Raw genomic sequence first — 18,885 nt, 5'->3', positions numbered from 1 at the left:
GAGGCGAGGGCATGGGAACTTGTGAGCTGTGCCCCAACAAATGGCACCTGCTACTGTCACAGAAGGCCTTCATAGGGAAGGGGCAGTGTTGTATATTTGTCTCTGGTTACTTCTGAGTGTAGAAAATGCTCTGACAATGAGAAAGCTGCATCCCAAATCCCTAGTTTACACTGTTGAGTGGGTGACTCTGGACAGTTTGAATGGCTTCCTCACTTTCAAAATAAGCAGGATTGTGTTGGAGACTATATAAAATAATAGATGGAAAACTACTTAGCAAAAAATGAATGGACATATTTGACATGAAATATATGGAAAACTACATCATACATAATAAACAAATGGAAGCTACTATAATGTTTATAATAAAAATTATTACCATCAATAAGCTTACTAACTTTTTTCTGCATCCATGGAAGGAGACCTGACTCAAAAATGACAAAGGCGTGATAGTGTAATATCTTTGTTTTCTGACCATGCTTTCCACTGACATCTCCATTTTGGGATGTGTAATATTCAAGGAATTCATAGCCTTGGAAAGTACAATTCAAAGATGGAATTATTAATTTGTAATTACATTATTTATGTTATATCATTCAATAAGTACATTGCAATTATTAAATTGCTGCTAGCCTCTTTGATTTACCCTGGATTAATTTACCTGAAGGACCCACCTGCCCCTATTTCCCATTTGATCAGGGGACCTTTTCCCCAGAGAGAAATGCGATAAATGAGCTCGAGGTGAGGCGCCCATCTCACTGAGTTCTGGGACCCTCCAAGTGCCTCAAGAGGGTGGGAACTCTAGGTCATTGCCTTCTGGTTCGCGCTGCACCTTGGGGCTGATTTTGGAAGTCAGGAGCGTGTCACTGGTGTCACCAATAAAGGTGAGCAGCACCTTTTGGCCCTCCCACAGGTAGCTTCTGTCTCTGTCTCTCAGTCACTCATGCAGCTGTATTGTTGGTGCCCATCCATCCCCATTTTCTCAGCGGTCACTCAGAGCATCCAGGTAGGCACTGGGCAGCCTGGGGACAGGTTCCCGTCCCCTGCGTGGGGGATGAGCTGGACACTGGTGGAGGCATGATGGACAACGCTGGGACCACCTCCACCGTCTGGAACTGGCTTCAAGTGCCAACAGAAAATGTATTTAGGATTTAATCTGGTTCTTCTAGAAAGATCAGTGGCAAAGCACCTTCTGAAATAGCTGAGCTAGGCTCTACGGATGAAAAATGCCCATTCATTTATTTGTTGTTTTTGTCTGTTTAGTTGTGGCTTGCAGCTGAGGCCATTGGAGACCATCGTGCTCACCTTTCTCAAAGTGAATAGTGGGTTCCTGAATGATTCCTACCCCAACCCACTTTTCTGAAAACTAGTTAATAAACTGGAAAAATCCCTGGTTAGGATGAGATTTATGAAATTTCCTCCCTTTCACTGACTCACATATGCAAAATACCCCAGGAATGGTGCAGTCTGTGCAGACCCAGAGAGGGTAGAAGGAGAGAGGGGTGGGACCGTGAGGAGGATGCCCAGGGCTGCACCCTCAGGTGTGGGCGAAAGAGGATTATTTAGGAGAGAAAGGCACGGAGAGACAAGAGACATTTAGAAATGTGTCCTTTAAATTAATATGTCCTGCTATGTAGAAGTAACTCTTGGGTTTGGGACTGTTTATACTTCGCTTCCTCCTCAGCTGTGTAAGTGATTGTGTAACAAGTAACAGAGAAGACTTCGAAATAGTAATAAAATATGTAACTATGAAAGGATTCAGGTTTCAAAGAGTAGGAAACCAGGCTACCCAGTTTCATGACTACTTTTACAAAGGCAAGCAAACTCCAAGTTTGACTAGTTGTGTGTCTAGGAAACAGACTAGGACACATTTTTTATCGAAATACCTCTGAGCGCTTTCCCAGAGGGAATGGCAGAACCCTGCCGGCTCTTCAGGGCAGGATTAGATCATCAGAGCCAGAGAAGCCTCATGACCCTCCTCTCCTGGTCTAAACCTGTCCAGTCCATTGCCTAGTTAAGGAAATTGCCCCTGAGCGATCTGTGGTCAGGCCCAGGGCCAGGCCTGCTGCAGGCATGGCCAAAGGGCAGTGTCTGCCCTCGCTGGCTCCTCTGGCATCTCGTGTCCTGTGACCTGCTTTCATCAGACCTCCATGTTCCTGCTTTCATTGGGCCTCCATGCTCCTGCTTCCATCAAGCTGCCATATTCCTGCTTTCATGGGGCCTCCATGCTCCTGCTTCCATCGGGCCTCCATGCTTCTGCTTTCATTGGGCCTCCATGTTTCTGCTTTCATTGGGCCTCCATATTCCTGCTTTCCACAGGCCTCCACACAGCTGCTTTCATCAGGACCGCCCTCCCAAGGACCAGAAGCAAGAACGACACTCAAGGCCCCTTGTGCAGACCCAGCTCCCACCACTCCACCATGCAATTTAGATGCCAGCCACCAAGTTACAAAAGCTTTTCTGAAGAATCATGCCAGCTTTCTTTGTGGATGGTAGTTTTTTTCTTCCTCCCCACAGTCAGGGAAAGTTCAGAAAAGATGATGGAATGAAACCTCAGTGGGTCATTGGCTCATGTCAGCTCCCCCAGAATATAGAGCTGCAGCTCTACAGAATTAAAAGAGAAAGTCAGCAGACCCCTGGCCTTCAGTTGCCTTTTCCTCAAGTGGAAAAGGAAAGATAATTGAATGTGACAAGAAAGCTGCTGAGACAAATATGAGGGAGAATTCCCCAGGTTCAGAATGAATTCATCTCTAAGAGATGGTCAGCAGGCCCTGCTAGCCGTTCTTTACCTCGGCTGTGGACAGATATTTCAGGACCAAAAGCCAAGTGCATGCACATGGTTTTGGAGAGCTCAAAGAGAATATTTTTTAAAAAATAAATCCAGCAATGCACCTCAAGACAAGCCATGCAGAGAGAGAACTTGACTCATGGAGAAGGCTACCGTACGCCTGTCAGCCTAAGTATTTAGAATGTTTAGAATAGTTTGGGTTTGTTTGGTGAATTTTGCAAAAGACTTCATATGTACAGTCTTGTTTTATGCTCAGAAAAAACTGAAGTGGGTACGGTCATCACTGCTTTGCAAGTAGAGAGCTGGGAGACCCCATGGTGTCCATATGGAAAAGGGAGAACCCATTTTTATGGATTCTTGTGTCAAGTGCAGTGTCGAGAACCTTCAGCATAGAGCCTCCCCTTTAATCTTCCTACCATCTTGAGAGGCAGAAAGCATCATCCCTATTCACAGGTGAGTGAAATAAAAACTCACTCTGCCTCCAGTGATCTACATTTATGTTGTTATTATCGAGTTTTTCATATTCTACTGGAATTCTTGTGGTTTAAATGGTGTTTGCCTCTGTAAGTCTGATGACACTTTGAAGCTGGTCCCTTTCATCTTTGCCCAGCCAGCAAAGATGTACTTGTTCTTCCATCAACTGTGTGATGGAAGGTGTGTTAAAAATGAATGTCAGGGGTGCGATGGGGGCACAGTAGCAGAGTTTTCGCCTGCCAGGCCAGAGACCCAGGTTTGATTCTCAGTGTGTGTCCAAGTAAAAAATAAATGAGTGTTGATGTGTGTGATGTGTGCAAGGTGTGGCCTACAGCCCAGCTAATCCAGTCAGAAGCTCTTACAATGAGAATCTTGCATTTATGTTCAAGTTTCCGAAGTGATTCTAATGAGCAGTCAAATATACAACACTGCCCTCTGGCACGAAAGCTGACCAGTTACAGAAACTTGTCTTAGTCTTGGACTGTGTTTCCATCCATGACATTGATACATGATCCTTTTTGATAGAAGATCCTTTCTGAAGACTTAAATGGGATGGTGGACATAAAACTAAACATTGTTTTATACATAGCCGATTATAAGTAGTAGGTATTTTTATAAGTCCTTTCATCATTATGTGTGGTAATTTATTTGATGATTGAACAGATAAATTCTCTAGGACATAATAACTGAACAGTGACAGATTTGAGGCCACATCAACAATTCCATTGCTTTATTTAGTATTAGCTCCACTATGAATGGGGCAGCAAATACTATGTTGTTAGTGAAACTTTTCCACCCTGGGCTCCTTCACTCATTCTCAGTTTGACTGAGCGGTCCAGTGTAAGTGGACACACGGCTGACTCCAGGTTAAAGGCATCCCCAGAACCAAAATTCAGTGTCCTTGGCCCCTTCCCCGCTCTGCACATCTTGAATCTCAAGAAGGCCAGTGATGGCATGCCGGTCAACCCAGCCCAAACTCCTGGCTGAACTTGAGAGTATAAAGGATCGCTCAGTGGACAGAACTTGAAGGGAAAATATGTCACAAACCATCTAGTTTAATAAAGATAAAGTCCGACCTTGAATGCTATCAGCAAGGCGATAGGAGTAGAAAGATGATGGGAGTAGAGAGATGAGACGATGGGAGTAGACATGTGGCAATGGCCATGTAGAGGGCTGTTTGGAAATGTCAACCATCAGGACACTGATTTTTTTTAAGCCTCAATTTTTTCCTAACCTATGAATTTAGAATTTTGACATTATTCCTTTTGGACTTCTGAAAATCTAGTAAGAAAGCACTATGTGTATCTAGTTCGAAAACTATCCAACTTTGCACAAATATGAACAGATCCAACACTAGCCTGCCTGAAGTACCTGGTCTACTTTTTAAAGGTCACAGGATGTGTGGCACCCTCAGGAGGTCCTTTGGGGGCTCCTCATCCAATGCAGGCACTTGCAGCCTGCGGAGACCTTGACTGGACCATGCAGCGACCTTGAGCAGGTTGACCCACACGTTTGTCTCACAGTCAGTGTGCAATTCACAGTCACACTGCATCCATCACACATGTGGCCAGCACTGAGGCACTGCCTTCAAAACTCTCCCCCACTTTGTGTGTGTGTGTGTGTGTGTGTGTGTGTGTGTGTGCATGGTCCAGGAATCAAATACAGGTGTCTTGCATGGAAGGCGGGCTCTCTACCATTGAACCACCAGTGCACCTTTTCCTTTTCCTTTTTGATTGAAGAAAACAGGAATAAAAGCAGATTTTTCAGGAGTGACTCTTTGCAAAAAGCCACACTTAATGGGATACCATTTAGGTGGCCACTGAGTCTGATCATAGTTTTTTTTAGCTAAGGAGGTCGTCACAGGCTCCTAGATGATTATAAACCAGTCACATTTGTACAAAGCCATGATTAACTTATTCAAATATATAACAAGGGATTATATTCTAAGAGCAATTCAGCTAATTACATTGCATTAAAAAATTAGAAATAAATTAATTCTAAAAGCAGAGTCTATACTCAAGTTTTCTAGGGAACAGCTTGAGCATAAATATTTAATGCATATGAAATTTTAGATGGGGAATATTTGGCAAACATTCACTTGGGAAGAGATCAACAAATTATGTGATAATTACTTTTGTGAATCTTGGTTCAAGAATTAGAGGAAATTGAACTTGGGAGTTTCAAAATTTTAGATAGTCATAGGCCTACATGACTTGAAACTTTATTCAGTCCTCTGAAATCTTAATATATGTTACCTATATTTCTTTTTTCCCATTCGTTTCTACTTTATTTTTAAAAAGCAAATAGGGTATTAGGTAATGCACTATAATCAGTGTCCAGTTGTGTGCGAGTGTTGCTTCTCTTTCTTCTGACTGTCCTTTTAGATAAGTAATCAATATTCTTTTATTGTAAATTTAATTCATTTGTGATTCATTTATTTATTCTAGAATAATATTTTAGAGTGCAAGCCCTGCCATAGGCACTAAATATGCAAAAACGAACAAAACAAATGCAGTCCCTGCTTTTGTTATAGCTGATGGTCTAGTAAGAGACATATTCTTAATTTAAAAATTGCAAACTGCAGGTTATTTAAATTGGAATGAGGGCAATAAGTGAGAAATTTGATGTGTTCTAAAAACATGTGACAAGGGCATCTCTTTCCATCTTGAGAGGTCGCAGTCAACTTAAGTTGCATTGTAAGGGAAGTTAGTTCACAGAAGTGAACTTAGAAGAAAGCACAGGATTGAGGAATACAGTTTTCTAGGCATTAAAAAAAAGTATTAATGTGTTTACTCTCAATGAGTTATTGTGAGGTACAAATGAAATAAATTATTCAAAATAGCCAGGTAACTGTACTATTGTATCTGTTGATGCCAGGGCCCTCTCTAGATGACACATTTGTGCAGTCTTGGGAGGGCTTGGGAATTAAGATGTTTATGTCTTTACTTGGCCAACATTGTTTGCATCATTGGCTTGGTCTGACCTACAGAATAGGCAGTACTAAGTCAAAAAGGCTACCCAACCCCCGAGATCTAAAAGCTCTTGACACTTCATCTCTTGTTCACCTACTCTATCTTTCCCAATTCTTCCCCTAGGAATTTGAGACATCTTATTTAAAATATCGCCTTGGCCTGCACACATTCTCAATGACCTCTTCAACTTTCAAATGGCAATAGAAGGAGACCACAAACATCACAGCAGTAAGATACCATCCCTTATGACCCTTTTCAAAAACCGCCTCCCGCCCCCGCCCCTTAGTCTGGTGGTTCAAGAGTGGGTGGCACACTTGGGCATGAGCAGTAGCCTCTTGTGGACATTCATCCTGCCCCGGTTGTATTTTATTTTGTTGTTGGGTAGTTTTCCTAGATTACGCGTCCTCCCCTCACTCCAGCTAGTTCACACTGAACTTCGTTCTGATGCTCACTCATAGTAAGGTAAGAGCCAATCCTCATGGCTGGTATCGTTAGCAGCACCTATTCACCAGCCATCCCTTTGGCCAGGGGATTAGCTTCCTTTGAGCTCTCTGTCTTTGGGAAGCCAGGACCACAATGCCGTTGTCTTCATGCTTGCAAGACGGGAGGAGAGAGACAGGATCCCATCTGCAGTGACCTTATCAAATGAAACCAACCAAGCCAACTGTCCTTCCAAGACCACTGGGGGGGTCAGTCCTTTCTCTGCCTGCCACCAGGGAGCATGGCTAGGTTTCAGTGTGTTTATTCTCAATCACATTTAGCTGTCTATTATTTTTCAAAATTGGTCCAGGTTTTCTCACTTATAAATTTGTTCATTGTTTTCATTTTGTGTGGAATATTCTCTCTCAACACTCTACAATCCGTTTTTAACTGCCTTTTAGATATTTCCATCCCAATAACATTTTTCTTATTTCTGTGGCTGGAGAAGCCCCTCCTTCCTCTGAATTCCTACAGTACTATATCCGCATGTGCTGTATGTCACTTCTCCTGAGAAATAAAGCCTGATATGTACATGTTTATGCACAGATATTAAATTGTCACCTCCTTGAAAGTAAAATACATTTCTTATCATCTTTAAATCTACTGTGGCACAAAGTGCACAGTGAACACAAGAGAAAAGAGGAAGGATCTGTGCTAGGTTGGATTATGTGCCCCAACATAAGGCATCTTCTTCATCTTAATCTGCATTCCTGCAGGTGTGAGCTCATGTGTGAACAGGACCTTGTGGAGACATTAATTTTAGTTAAGCTGTGGCTGACTGAAGAAGACAGGGCCTGACTGGGGTCTGATGTAAGCAGAAGAAATCAAAGCCAGAAGTCCAAGAAGGGCACAGGAAGGAGCCAGAGGTCATCAGAAGCCAGAGAGGAGACACGAGGGGCTAGAGATGGCAGGCCCCAGAGGCAGAGGGGAGCTAGGGAACCCCAGGATGGAGGGAAGACAGCCCCAGACACCTACGGACTTTGGAGAGAAATCAAGTTCTTGCCAAGACCTTGATTTTGGCTTCAAGCCTCTAAAACTTTGGACAATCAAAATTTGTAGTTTAAGACAACCCACTGTGTGCTATCTGTCATAGCAGCATGGAAAACTAAGATAGGATGATAGCGGGACATAAAGAGAAGGGGAGACACAGGAGAAAGACTGGAGGAGCAGAAGCAAGAAAGAAGAGCTGTAAGGGGAAAATAATAAAGTCACTGTTAAGAACTTCTTAATATGTGCAGAAACTAAGGTGGTTTCACATATATTACACATTAATGCACATTTATTTTGTAACTCAAAATTTTAACATTTATTTTTTTAAATATAATATAATGAGGATCTTCAGAGTTAAAAGAAAAAAACTGGAAATTAGGAATGACAGTTGCAACAATTAAAATCTTCAACCATTAATTTGCTTATTTTTGTTGCATACTTAAAAACTAAAATCACAGGGTTTAGTATTTATAAATGGACAATATTTTGTTAAACCTCGAGCAAGCCTGAGAAATGCATATTATTATCCTCTTTTCCCTTCAGCGTACTGAGACTCAGAGAGAAGGCTAACTTCCCTAAGATCACTCAGCTAATACATAGTAACAGAATTCCCTTTTCACAGGATCACAATAAAGAGGCATTGTAAATCAAATGAGGGGTGAGAAGGTGTGGTACATATTTGCATTATGTCCGGGGCAAGGATAGAATTTCTAGCTGTCACACAGAACAAGGAAACTGTTCAGTCCTTCAGATAATGTCCTGATCTTGGCCTAATCAACAGAACTTTTTAACCAACTGGCATAACTGCAGTCAAAACATTGATAAGCTCTCATTCCTAAAAACTGTTCTTCCTAATATGTGCAAAGATTTCCATCCTATAGAGACGCAATTTTAACGTCAAAGAATTTTCACATGACTTGCAAATGTATGGAAAATTTTGTTCAGAATAAGCCAAATAGCCTGCATATATCAGTTTCTCTGCCAGTTTACAAATCCATTCTTGTCAAGCTGGAAACTGTCATAGTAAACCTAGCAGCTCATAGAATGCATTTACTTATTCAATCATTTATATTTAAAAAAAAAATTGTTTCCTTGTTTATTGTGTATTTATTATTGGGCAGATACTGAATTAAATCACAGTCACAGAAAGACAAATGAGGGGGAAAGATAAAATCATTAGCCAAGCAAATTTTAAAGCATTCTCTTTTAAATAGATAATTTTTATGTTAGAGAATGATGGAATGCATGCTGTCTTAGAAATAAGAAATTTTGCTCTATGTTTCAGAGGGGAAGTTGTTAGAGGCTATGCATTTCTCCACTGCAGAGATTTTCTCGAGGGAATTTGTCAATTTTCAGAATGATTTGGTAATCTCTGGACAATGAGATTTTGTTCTGGTGGGTGAGTTTATCTAGCCCCAGAGGTCTTGAACTACAGAAATACTTATGGGAGTCTTTTTTTTTCCAACTAGAAAGAATCTCTCCATACATGTCATTTTCAAATATATAGAATTCCTTACTTCAGACTTTCCAAATACACCTAAAAGTGCTATGAAGTGGAGCAAGCAATAGCTCTGGTTTGCTTGAGATGGAGGCGGTTCACAGAATGCAGGACTTTCAGTTTAAAACCAGGACAGACCTGGGCAAATCGGGATGAGCTGCTTACCGTAATTGTGGAGCAATTTATTTTTCAGAGAATATGTAGTTCCTGAAGTGGAACAGCTGAAGTTTTCCCACCTTAAGTAGCAAAGTTTCTTTTTGTAACTTTAAGTATTTTAAGTAAATATTCAGAAATCTCCATTCCTTATTAAAGAGGATACAATAAGCATTTCCTTTAAGTTGCAAGTTGAACATTAAAAAGGGATGTCCTGTGATTCCTTTACTTGAATAGGAATCATTCCCAAACTTACTGGACTAAAGTTCTCCTCATTTTGATCTCATATTATTTATGATAAGCATGCTGTCCAACTTCCTAGTTGCACGGTGCTCTTTCATCTCTCCCTGCAAATTCTGGGCTCCGCACCAGTGCGGGCCTCGTCTCAGCCATCTGTGTGCACACAGCACGTGGATTCTCACCATCTCAGAGGGTAGAGAGCACCTTCTTCTTAGAGCACAGCTCGGACACAAGGACCACTAACAGGGACAACTTGGCCCCTGTTCACTATCCGTCACCAGATGAGTGCTGCTTTTCTTGAAATGTACAAATGGTTGGCAAATAACCACTTAATGCAAGGCATCTTTTGATAACAGCCTGTATTTCATTTATCAAATCACCACAATTTGGGGGTGATTACTTGTTTAATTTCTAGCTCCCAAACTAGACATTTAGGACATAACAGCAGAATTATCAATCCACTTCCAGTTTATCTTAATTTTCAGGCCTCTATGATAAACATCCCACATTGGTTTGGCTTAAATAATGGGAATTTCTTGGTTCATGGTTTTGAGGGTAGGAAAAGCAAGGTGCACTTTCTCCTCAACATCTGTAACATGCTCGTGCCGGTTGCCAGATTCCTTGAGGTCCCTAGGCTTGTTTCCTTGCCTCAAGTCATAAGGTGTGACCTTCGTTTGTCCTCCTGGCTCGGTTGACTCCTGGCTTGGCTTCCAGGACTTTCTCTTTGTAAGATGCCTGCAGTAGGGTTAAGGCCCAGCCTGATCAAATAGCCACGCCCCGGCTAAAACCAGCATCCCTAAGAGCTCCTGTTTATAATGGATTCACACCGCAAGATTGGGATTAAGATTACAAACATTTTTTCCTGAGTACATAATTCAACCCACCATATAGATCTCTCCATGTATCAACAGACTTATCTTAGCACCTGGTACCTAGCTGTTGAGTTCATAAAAATGTGAATCATGATATCTGATATTTATCAAGTCTCCATGTGCTCTGAACACATGTTAAGTATTTCACATACATACCTTCACCCCATTTGATCCTCACAGCAATCACATGTTATCTAAAGGTAATATGAAGTGGTCTTGTTGTGTCCAGTTAATGGAAATGACTGAGGTTGAAAGCTGTTGTGCGATTACTTGGAGATTGAACAAATTGGTGGGGAGTGAACGGACTTTGCTGTTTGTTGCTCTTAATAGCCTGCCCATCTTGCTTCAGGTGGCAAGTCACCACTGAGATCACAATATGCCACAGGCAGCACTTTGAGAGCATGTCCAGGTACCTGCTTTTAGGATGGTGTGATGCCAGATCATCATGCTCACTATTTCCTGGTCTCCAGCATCTATTTTCTACAAGGAGAGGTGATGGTCGTGGGATGGAGTGTCTCAAAGGACGCAACTCCTCGGCTCTCTCACGTGGCCCTGGATGAGCCTCAGGACCTCATGGGCTATTGACTGGAGACAGAAGTGTTTGTTCTATGGGTTCTCCATAGGGAGGGCTCAGTTTCCCCAAGAGAGGCTCTGAAAGAGGATGAGAGGGGTCACCCAAGGTGGAAGCCACAGCTTTCTGGTAACCCAATCTCTGAAGTGGCATTCCATGACTTTCCTGGGATATTCTTCAGAAGAGTGCCAGTAAGTCCAACCCACATTCAAGGAGAAGAGCTTGCCAAAGGGACTGGATACCAGGAGGCAGGCAGCATTAGCACCCATCTTAGTGGCATGTACAACCCAATAAAATTGAATTTTATTCTAAATCAAAACAAAATGCCACCAGTTCACAGGGTTATGGACGGGATGTAGGCTGTAACAACTGAATCTATCTATATTGCAAATGAATCTCATAACCACACTGAAAGGTATGGAAAGACACAAGCTGACTTATCACTTTGGAAAATAATATTTTCCCTGGAAATTGTAAGGTTAGAGGCAATAATAATTTTTTGTAAACATTGTACCTTAGTTAGTAAATTTGTCACAGAGATATGTATCAGGGATTCTGAAACTATGGAACAGGCATGCAAGGTTTAAACAAATAAGCAAATAAATTTTAAGTAATAGAAGTCAAGATTTCTGTTGTCAGAATAACAAGTTAGAAATACACAAGGGAGAAAACTAAAAGAAGCTTGAGGTGCTGGATTTAAATCCGAGTATCAATGTGGACTTGTTTCTTTTTATATGTAAGTGAGTAGATAGATAAGAATGTGTGTGTGTGTGTGTGTGTGTGTGTGTGTGAGCTGGTGCACATCCTAATATTCCCCAACTATGTCCTAGCTGACACAATCCCAACCACATGAACAAGGCTAGCCTCACCAGTGAAAACTCATGTCGATACCATGTGCCCCTCCAACCCTGCTATGATGTGATGAGAAGAGAACTGCCCCACTGAGGTATTCTTCCCCAAGCCCATAAAGCCAGAAGAATCATGAGAAAACAACAGAACAGACAAACATGCTACAAAATTCCAGACCAGTACTCTTCAAAATGTCAAAGCAATGAAAGACAAAAAAGACTAAGAATTTTAAGCCATCACGACCACTGAATGGACTGTGATCCTGGATTGGATCCTGAAAGAAAAAAAAAGACATTAGAGGAAGAGTAGAAAAAGCCTCAACATTCTCTGTTTTAGTGAAAAGTATCACACCAAGGCTACTGTTACTTTCTTAGTTTTGATGAATATTCTATGTGTGTGTATATGATGGGTATGTGGGAATTCTCTACACTAATTTTGCATCTCTTTTGTAAGCCCCAAATTAAAAATAAATAAATAAATAAATCCAAGCGAAGGAAACACCCTTCCTAGATATCTGGTTATCTCCAGGCATCGGCATTTCCTCTAGAGGCACTCGTGTATGCTGAGTTCAGACTGAGAATCTGGCTTGGTCCAAGCAGACGATGCTACTGCATCCTTAAACCCGAGTCTACTTTCCCTCTTTAGGACATTTGCTGAATTCTGGAGTGTTACAGGAAGCCAAGAGACTGAGCCAGAGAGGTAGATTGATGTTTCCTTAACTCTCGTGGTGCCCTGCTCAAGACATTTGCTAGATTTTGAAGATGTGGGGCAGTATCTTAAACAGACAGGTTAAACCTCCTTAAGGCAGAACTTTCAGGGCTCAGGACACAGAGATCAGCCAGACTCACAGTAAAAAATTCAAGGAGGCATCACTTGAGGAGGAAAAGTGAATCAGAAGTAGACCGAATCTTACTGAAAATGTAAAACCACTACCCCAGATCAATTCCTAATAGTATTGAGGAGATCTGCCTCTTATTGTATCAACTAACAGAAGAAAGAGAAACCCTATAGATTGGAAAATCCCATTTAGTTGCCTTGTGGTTCTTTTAGACAAATTGTCTCACAGACAACAAAAATTACTGAATAGGTGAGGAGGCAGGAATATGTGAAAGATGTCCCCCCGAAAAGACAAATAAACCACAGAATCAAACCAAGAGAAAATCCTGGTGCAGGAATCAGGAATCGGACAGCAGTGACCTCATTGCTTTATTCTAGTGCAGCTCTCCCTTCATCTGAAGCTGAAGGTGTTGCTTTCTGGTGCTGTCTTCCCTTTTTGCCTTCCAAAAGGGAAGGACTTGGATAAGGACTTTAAAATATTTGACTGTAAAAAAAAGGAGAAGGAAAATGGACCAAAAGATGGATAATTCCAATAGAAAAATGAATCGCTTAAAGAAAAAGGCATTCTAGACTTGAAAATATTAAGATCTGAAATTAAAATATTGAATGGATTTATCAGTAGATTGGACATAGTTGGACTGCATAAACTTGAAGATAGTTCAGGAGAATATATTACATGGAGGAACCAAGGAAAAAAGTGAAAACAAAATCGGTAGTAGAGTCAAGTCCCACTCCAAGGGGCTAATACAGAGAGCCTCCGGAGGCTGAGGAGGACGATTTTGGTGTTTGAATTATATGTGATGAGATACTGACTGGAATTTTCTGAGACAATGAAAGCCATCGACCCACAGATTCGATTGCCGAGAGCCCTGACCTTGCTCTTTCGCTCCAGGACCTCTTTGAAGTTATGCCATGAACCATCCACGGGAACTGTCTGTAAGGTCACAAGGCTCCACTGAAAGTCTAACAGGATTAACGTACCAGGGGCTGCCCTCAACCAGTAGGGGACCGAGGCTAAGACTGTAGCATATGATCCTAAATTCAAAGAGTTTAAATGAAGCAGGAAAATAAATGATACACTGAAATGTATAGTAAAATGCTTGGGAAATAAATCTATCCCAGCAGAGCAGTAAAGAGATATGTTACTTTTATCAGCATTGTATCCCTTTGTGTAATTGGAGTCTATGGATGCAGATAGCTTCATCTTTGCATTTTGAAGAATGGCTACAATTTATTTAAGGTGCTCTTGGGGATGCGATGTGTGGCGCAAATCAATCTATTACAGTTAACTCATTTTGATTAAACTTCTCTTTCTAAACATATTTATTTTCTTTTGCCACAATAGTCATTGTGGATGGCACAAAGGTAAAGGATGGATAAGTCACAGTTTTCACCATCAATTGATGTACAAATTAGTGGAGAATATGGGAATTATTATAATTTTCCAGAAATACACAAAAACACATTTAACTTTTCGGTTCACATAGAAACTCCAGTCTATGTCATGAGGCTACTGAGGCTCAGCATTGACCTCTTCTGCCTGAGATCAGAGCCTCAGCAGTTCGAAGAGCTGAAGTTATTCCACATAAGTCAACCTCCTCCGTGCTGTGCTCTTCAGGACACACATGTAAGGATAATGGAAGGCAAAAAGGGAAGACAGCACCAGAAAGCAACACCTTCAGCTTCAGATGAAGGGAGAGCTGCACTAGAATAAAGCAATTGAGGTCACTGCTGTCCGATTCCTGATTCCTGCACCAGGTGTTGCACTTTAGTTCATAAAATCTCATCTACAGAGAACAGACACTTCCTACTTCCCCCAAACTTGTGGTTGGAGACTTTCACTTCCTGTATTAATTAAGAAACACTGTATTGATTGAACAATTGTAAGGTCTTGCCCAGGTGCTAAAAAAGGCACTGTTTCTCCCTGTGGAAGGTTATTATAAATTGTTATAAATTGAGAAAAAGATGGAATACTCAAATAAGTACTGGAAAAACTAACTAGAGCAGCTAGAGCTTGTCAGGATTTAGCAAGGCTGAGTTATGATAAAGTTATGGTTATAATATAAAATATTATATAAAGCAATAAGGAACAAATGTGATATGTGCTTATTAAATTAGACAGTTTAAATAATAAGTATTAGTAATAAAATAGCACTCATTTCCTACTCCAGTATAATATATTCATCAACCTGTTATTTATTATTTAACATACTGGAATGCAATTCTTCCAAAGTTATTTAAAAATATAGTTTATGAGTAATTACTTTCCCATCACCAAGAGACTGTATCAATGTCACATAGAAAGGCATGGAAGCTTTAGAGTCACCCAAACCTGAGTTCACATCTCACAATACTACGTTGAATTGCACTACTTCTAATGTGTTTTCTCAAATCCTTTGGGCTCAGTTTCCTCAACTATGCGAGGAGGAAAATGATCACTACCTAATATGATTTTTATGAGGAACTTCTTATAGACAGTAAGGGTCAGTAAATGGTTTCCATGTTACTTCACTCTGCGCCTTAAATGGCCGTGGCTGTGCTACTATTTCAGTTCCAGAGGCCTCCATGAGAACTTGCTCCGCCACACTTGGTGATAAGTGCCAGGGTGGAGGAGGCCATGGGAACGCAATGTCTCGTGGGACAATCCCCCGAAGAAAGGACAAACAGAGGCACACAATGAGGCATGAATGTTCTGTTGGAATAAAAGAAAAGGAGGCTTCCTGTTTCACTCCAACATGTAAAGAGCATACTCTAACAAGAAGAAAAAAAAAAGATGAACAAATGAAGAAGAAATAAAAACAAGTATTTTTAGATACATCAGAGAATTGAGGTCACAGTGCAAGCTGCTTCCCCCAAATCAGGGGTCCGAGGTGACAATGGAGCATGCCAGCTTACCTGTGAAGCCCCGAAGCGGGCACATGCCACCCGAGCCAGTACTGGTGGGGATATTTAAACAGTCATTGACTAGTTGCTGGAGGCTCAGCATGGACTGGTTTAAGAGATAAAAACTCCATAGGGTGGGGGAGTCTTTGGCATATCATGTCTTTGAAGAATACCAAAAACAAAGAGAAAACCTTGCAAGAATCCAGAGGGGAGGAAATCTTACCTGCAGAGGAACTATAGAATTACATCAGAATTCTCTTCGGAAGCTCTGCAAGCCAGAAGAGAGGGACATCTAAGGTGATGAAAGAAAAGAACAAACAAACAAAACAACCCACCAACCTAGAATTCCATATCCAAAGAATTTAACCTACAGAAGAAAGAGAGAAATAAAGACTTGCTCAGATAAAAACTGCAGGGAGGGGAGAAAATATGTGTGGGAAATTTCTGTATTCTCTCCAAAATTTTTCTGTAAAGCTAAAATTCTCTAAAAATTAAAGTACATTAAAAAAACTAAATTCCAGCTAATGTTTTCTGGGAAACTTTCAGAAGTGGATGGCATTGTCAATGATAAGGTAGATATGAGTTTCTAAGAAGCTAAAGCAATATACTAAGAAGTCACCTAGCCATCAAAATTGTCTGCAGAAGGGATTTATCTATGGAAAAAAACATTTCCTAATATTTGCCCTACAATCATCTATTTCCTTGTGCCTTAACAAACATGTTTGATAATACTACATTCGCATCAAATGATGCAGTAGAGTAGATGGGGATGGGGCTGCTTTATGTGGTGTGGTCAGGAGAGGCTTCTCGGAATGTATGACATTTGAATTGAAAACTGATGAGAAGCCAGCAGCTATGTGGCAAACAGGCTTTCCAGGGGGATGGCAGTTCAAAGGCTTTGAAGCGGGACAGAATTTGGGATAAAGGAGAGACAGAACAAGCTGATATGAAAGGAGCATAGAGACTTATGACAGTCCTAGAGTGACGGTTTGAAGCTGTATGCACCCTAGAAAGGATCATATTCTGAAACCCAATGCACTCCAGTGGGTGTAGAGCTGCTGTGGGTGGGGCCTTTTGGTTAGATTATTTCAGCTGAGGCTGCCCTGGGTGGGTTTTAATCCTCTTACTGGAATCCTTTATAAGTGAAGAAATTCAGGAAAGAACACAGAGAAGCTGAGAGAGAAAAGCCAGAGAAGATGAGAGAGAAGGGAAGAGAGGAAGCTACTAAAGCCAGAAGCTGGAAGAAAGGAAACCAGGGAGAGGAGGGAGAAACCGGTAGACGTAACATGAGCCTTGAGGATCTCCGGGAGCCAGTCTACAGGTAACAGCATCGCCTGTTGATGGCTTGATTTGGACATTTTCATGGCCTCAGGAACTGTAAAACCATAGACTTGTAAATTAGTAAATCCCCATTGTAACAGCCAAACCATTTCTGGCGTGTCATATTTTGACAAACTTAAACACCCAGTAAATAATAATGACAGCTACAATTTGTTGACCACCTACTATGACCAGGTACCCTACTGGATACTCTCCATGACTAAGCAGGTTTTAGTCTACACGGCAGTCCTGAGTGCACAGCATCTACTTAACTCCATTTCAGATGAGGAGATAGAGGCTTTCATGAGTTAGCGAACTTGACTAAGATCTTAATTCTAGGAGTTAAAGATGTTGTGTTCAAGAGCTGCGTTGTTTAAATGACTCTGCAGCCTGCACTTCTGCAGTTATTCATTCACACTGATGCTGACGATGAAAGCAAGCATTTATTAAGGGTTTTCTGCTCAAGGAGAAAATGTAATTTTATAAATAGTATGTCTTACGAGTACCATCAAGTTCCTAAGACTAAGTCTAAGGGAAGATACGTGAAACACGCACATTGAAAATTGCAAAACACTGCAAGAGTTAGAAAAGGTCGGGGGTGAGGGGTGGGGTGGGAGGTGCTGTACCATGTCTATGGATTTAGAAAATTCAATAAGATAAACATATCAATTTTCCCCACATTGACATATAAATTCAATAAAACCACAATCAAAATTACAATAGATTTGTTTGTATATTTATGTAAATGGACAAATTTATCCTAAATTTTATATGAACATGCAAAGAACAAGAACAGCCAAGATAATCTTGAAGAAAAACAAATGCCAGAGAAATCATACTATCAGATATCATGACTTGTTATGAAGCAATAGTAATTAAGACAGTATAAGTTTGTACAAGGATACGTAAAGGTATATCCATGAAAGAAGACAGAGAGGTCAGAAACAGAACCACCCATACCTGGTCAATTGATTTTTTACAAAGGTGGCAATGCAATGTTGTGTTTTTATTAAGCGGTCCTGGGTCAATTTGAGATGAATTTGACTTTTATGTAAAAAGTAAAAAAAGAAAAAATATATATAGGAAAAATATCATCATGGCCATAGAATGGCAAAATTTTGTTAAATTGGATAAAATAAAAAGTAAAAGTTACTAACAAAACAGTTAAAGGGAAAAAGTAATAAATTAAAATTGTGTTAAAATTAAAAGCTGAAAGATCCCTGAGATTGAGAGTGGAGGGCGAAGGAGAGCTGTGGCTCCCGTGTGCCACGGTACTTTGACATGCTTACCAGAGAAAATCAGGAATATGGCAGAATTTCAGCATGAGTGGGGTTCAACAAATATCTGTTGGATTAACCAATGTTTGCATATTTAACATGTGCACTTATGAAAGATAAAATCACAAAATACATTAGGGTCTGCCATGAGCATAAAACGGTGGGGTCTGATGGAGGTGTCAACACGGATTCTGAGCCATAGTGACTCAGTTTAAACATGTCTCAAAAAAGTGTTAGCTTTGTGAGTTTGAGAAAGTCACTGAATTTTTCTAGGCTTCAGGATCCTCATCAAAAAATAGCAAAGAGACAGTGATAGTATAAACCTCACAGTGAGGTGATATGCATAAGGTGATTTTATCAGAATAGTAATGGCACTGGGTAATTGAGTTCTTATTTATGGGATATACTTTACCATACCTCAGGGTGTCAACAAATGCATTTCTTTAATTTATTCACTTAGATGTTAACTCCTTTTTCAGTAAATGATTTAACAATTGCAAATATTAGAAAATTAATCCAAAAACACTCTGTCTGCCCATAAATCTATAGACATATGTAAATTTATAGTTGTTTATACCCATACAAAATGATGATTTTATGTGATAACCCTTATTGAAGACCTATAATGAGCAGAGTGTTCAACTCATGACTATAGGAAATTCCTAAGAAAATGATGAGACTGAA

At 40.6% G+C, this 18,885-nt stretch overlaps 1 long non-coding RNA gene across 1 annotated transcript in view; it reads right to left on the bottom strand.

Annotated features, from left to right (window-relative positions):
• Positions 1 to 10,777, bottom strand: part of LOC143686530 (uncharacterized) — a 37,205-nt gene extending 26,428 nt beyond the window's left edge. The window contains exon 1 of the long non-coding RNA XR_013177248.1: positions 10,621 to 10,777. This is a non-coding gene — a long non-coding RNA (uncharacterized LOC143686530). The remainder of the gene's footprint in view (positions 1 to 10,620) is intronic.
• Positions 10,778 to 18,885: the final 8,108 nt, after the last annotated feature.

This window comes from Tamandua tetradactyla, chromosome 6 (genome assembly GCF_023851605.1).
Source record: "Tamandua tetradactyla isolate mTamTet1 chromosome 6, mTamTet1.pri, whole genome shotgun sequence".
Taxonomy (NCBI): Eukaryota; Metazoa; Chordata; class Mammalia; order Pilosa; family Myrmecophagidae; genus Tamandua; species Tamandua tetradactyla.
The sequence above is the reverse complement of the archived record's forward strand: the minus strand, read 5'-3'. Positions and strand labels throughout refer to the sequence as shown.